Below are 4,329 nucleotides of genomic sequence, written 5' to 3'. Positions count from 1 at the left end.
TGCTACACCAAGACCTTTGGTAAATATATCAAGCAGGTTGTTCAGTTGTGTCAATTTTTGTAATTTTGAAAACTCCTGCCATAACCTTTTCTCTTAGGGTGAAAAGGTCAATTTAAAAGTGTTTAGTGCGTTCATGGAAAACATGGTTAGCGGAAATCAGATCGCAATTTTGTTATGACAATGTATTGGGATAGGGAGAGTGTAACTGACCTTTAAGTCTTCTAGGAGTTTTAAGACCAAAATTACTTCTCCACTGGCGGTATTCATAGCACGGTATTCTGACTCGGCAGATGATTTGGAGACAGTTTGTTGTTTCTTGTTTTTCCAAGAAATTAGAATGTCTCCAAGATATAGAAAATAGCCTATAACACATCTTCGAGCGACCAAGCATTTTCCCCAGTCCGAGTCAGAGTATGCTTTTAGACAAAGATTTTATGACCTTTTAAAACTTAACCCTTTTCCAGGAGATCCTTTTAGGTATCTAAGAGGTCTCAATGCAACTTGTAGGTGAGAATTTAAGGGTTTGTGCATAAATTTATTTAGACATTGCACCGTGTAGGAGATGTCCAGTCTAGTAAGGGTTAATAAATTAATTTTTTGACCAGAATTTGATATTGAGTAACTTTTTTAACTCAAAATCGTTTTTTTCAGCATTAGTGATGTCATGTAGAGCAACATTTTGTTCTAGAGGATTCCCAATGAATTTACTTGCAAGAAGACCAAACTCATGAATTAGGTCAAGACAGTACTTGCATTGAGATATGTACATTTCATTCTCTTTTTCATATACCTCAATCCCCAGAAAGTATTTTAGTTTTCCCAAGTCCTTAATTTGAAAACACTGACTTAGTTCTTGTTTAACTTTGATTATTTCTAAATCATTGTTACCGGTTATGATTATGTCATCTACATAGACAATTAAGAACACATAGGTTTTTTTCAGTGTTTTTCATAAATAAGGATGGATCGTTTTTACTTTGTATAAAACCAATGTTGATTAAAGTTGAGGTAAGTTTTTCGTTTTACTTTCTTGGGGCTTGTTTTAGTCTGTATAAGGACTTTACCAGCTTGCACACTTTGCCAACTATTACCATATCCTTCGGGTATGCTCATGTAGACGTCTTCATCTAGCTCCTCAAAGAGGAAAGAGTTATTAATATCAAATCGGAAAATATTCCAATTGTTTTGAACAGATAGGGCAAGTAAGGAGCGTATGGTTACCATTTTAACAACGGAAGAAAACATTGCATCAAAGTCAAGACCCTCACGTTGATTGTACCCTTTAGCAACAAGTCGAGCCTTATATCTCTCAATTTCCCCTTTAGACTTATAATTTATTTTATAGATCCATTTACACCCTATTGTTTTTCTATTAGGAGGTAAGTCAGTGATGATCCAAGTTTTATTTATGTTTAAGGCTTCCATTTCTTGATTCATAACATTTACCCTGTTAATATCCTTAGACGCTTCAGAAAAAGTTTTAGGTTCGATGCTTTTGTCAAGAAGGGAAACAAAACATTTGTTGTTATAGGATAGATTAGAGTAATTAATAGAGCTTTCTATCCCATACTTAACTATCCCGTCTAGCACAAACTCGGCGTATATTTTTGGAATATTGCTAACTCTACTTGACTTACGAGTGCTTTTATTAGGGTCGATGGAAGTGCCCTGAGGGCATCAGATATTTCCTCATTAATAATTTCATCCTCAACTGGGGGCTGAGTGGGATGATTGTTGTCAATATGAACATCGGCTTCCAACGGGGCTGCTGCCAAACTCATTATTGGCAAACCTTTGTTGGTTCCCAGAATTGTTCTTTTGACTACAAACATTCTCACTTGAACCATCAAAGTTTTGGTTGAATTCATTGGATTGCCTCCCCTCATCATCGGGCCTTTGGATCTCAAATTCATTCGGTTCATAACAAAAAAATATATATATATTCAAGTGATTTATCCCATTTTCTTTTGGTAAAGTTTCTATCTTATATTTTAAAGGAAAACAATTTTCATAGAATTTTACATCACGTGAATAAAACACAGTTTTGTCATCTAAAGAATACAGTTTGTAGCCTTTTTTTATCAAAAGAGTATCCAACCAAAACACATTTTGAGGCTCTACTATCAAACATAGTTTTTGGGTTTAGATTTGTTGCAAAACAAAAACAACCGAATGATCTGAGATGTAATAGAGAGGGTTTTTTATTTATTAGCAACTCGTAAGAGGACTTTCCATTTAACACGGAAGACAGAGTCTTGTTAATCAAGTAGGTAGCCGTTAGAATACACTCTAACCACATGTATAAGGGAATACCGCTTTGAAATAATAGAGATCTAGCAATATTTAAGAGATGTCGGTGCTTTCTCTCTACTATCCCGCTTTGTTGTGGCGTATACACACAAGTCATTTGATTAAGAATGCCATTAGTTTTGAGATACGTTTCAAATTTATTATTAACAAATTCAGTTCCATTGTCGGTTCTAAAACATTTGACATGTTTGCCAAATTGAGTTTTAATTAACGTTATAAAGTTAATGATGTTTTGAAAAACTTCATCTTTTGAATTGAGAAGGTATACCCACGTAGAATAAACATCCACCATAGTTAAGAAAAATCTAAAACCATCTTTACTTATTATTTTAAAAGGTCTCCATAAGACGAGGTGAACAATTTCACATACAGTTTGGGTTTTATGTTCACTTAGAGGAAAGGGGTTTCTAGTTTGTTTTTCCCGATGACATATTTCACAAGAACCATTTAATTCATGAGTTTTAAGATTAAGGTCCGGTTTTAAAACGAATAAAACTTGATGTGAGGGATGACCAAGTCTAGTGTGGCATAATTTCAAGTTATCCAACAACATTGTCACAAACGAACACACCTGAAGGGACTTCCCCCAAAGTAATACAAGCCGTTGACTTGTTTACAAGTCAGAAGTGTCGTCGTGCGATTTAGGTCCTGAATTAAACATTCAAATTCATTAAACCAACAACCAAGTATGTTGTCTTTTGCAAGTTTGTGAATAGACATAAGGTTTACACAATAATCTGGAACAAATAAGACGTCAACAAGAATAACATTTTTGCCAATATTAAGTTTCCCAATTGATGTTATTTTTGCATCAGTCCCATTCGGGTGACTAACAGTCAAGTTATAGCTTGACACATCGACTAGGTCAAACATGTTTTTGCTAGACAATACCATATGTTGGTTAGCACCTGAATCTATTACCCAACCCCTAAAATTTACCTCTTTATGTGAAGAAGCACATGTGAAAAAAGGGGTAGAACAAGTAAACTGAAAGTTACCAGCCATATGTGAAGTATTTTGATCCGAATTCGTCGATCCATTTAGCATGGTTATGAGTTTCGAATATTTCTCAAGAGTCAACTGGCATGAGATTTCATCGGTTTTCTTTGTTTTGAACACAACGTTGTTGCTTATTGTGTTTTTCAATTTAGATTTATAATTTGTTAGATATCCAACCAGTTCATAACACTTTTCAACAACGTGACCATTTTTGTTACAATGGGTGCACTTTAGGGGACTTCTAGGTTTTTTGTAATTAGAAGTTTTAGATGCAAATGCAGTAGGTTGAGATTTATTACATTAGATATAATTGTAAAGGCACCATTTACCATGGGTAAAGGATCCTTGCTCAAATAGAGGTTCTCAGAGGTTGGTAAACATCGTCTAATCCCATTAAAAATTGCATTAATCTCATATTTTGATTAAACTTGTTGGTTTCATTTTTAGCATTACATGTACATGAAGGCAATTCCGAAAGTGAGTCAAACTGTCTCCCACATAGATGTAAGTTTATGATAATATTCAGAAATAGGACAACCATCTTGTTTAAACATAAAGATTTTTTGATGAAGGTTATACATGATAGACCCGTCAACTTTTGAATAGGTTTCTTTTAGTTCTTCCCAAACAACTGAAGCAATTTTAGAGAAAACTCGACCCGTAAATAGTTCTGCAGATATAGAGTATAAAATCCAAGACAACACAACTGCATTGCATCTATCCCAATGTTTACCAAGGTGCTCATTAGTGGTTGGCATGTTACATGTTTTGTCTATAAACCCAATTTTGTTTTTTACATTTAAAGATAGTTCCATAGAATTGGCCCACACACTATAATTTTCTTTCCCTTTTAGCTTAGTATTAATAATGGTCAAAATTGGTGTCTGAAGCATGAAGATAAAGGTGGTCTCCAAAATCTAAGTTACTCATCAGATTATTGTTAATAATTTGTTTGTCTGAACTACCCATAGAAGCAAATAATAGATAAGCACATAAGTAGATAAAAAAACAAATTTAGAA

General features: G+C 34.1%; 1 long non-coding RNA gene across 1 annotated transcript; it reads right to left on the bottom strand.

The window, feature by feature from the left end:
- Positions 1-1,893: 1,893 nt before the first annotated feature.
- Positions 1,894-3,604, bottom strand: LOC143565867 (uncharacterized). Its single transcript, XR_013141148.1, has 3 exons — positions 3,309-3,604; positions 2,882-2,958; positions 1,894-2,254 (listed from the first exon to the last, which is right to left on the bottom strand). It is a non-coding gene; the product is annotated as an uncharacterized LOC143565867 (long non-coding RNA).
- Positions 3,605-4,329: the final 725 nt, after the last annotated feature.

The sequence above is a fragment of the Bidens hawaiensis genome, unplaced genomic scaffold (assembly GCF_021521415.1).
Source record: "Bidens hawaiensis isolate Kalapana, Puna unplaced genomic scaffold, B.hawaiensis_p1.1 tig00022556_1, whole genome shotgun sequence".
Classification (NCBI taxonomy): domain Eukaryota; kingdom Viridiplantae; phylum Streptophyta; class Magnoliopsida; order Asterales; family Asteraceae; genus Bidens; species Bidens hawaiensis.
The sequence above is the reverse complement of the archived record's forward strand: the minus strand, read 5'-3'. Positions and strand labels throughout refer to the sequence as shown.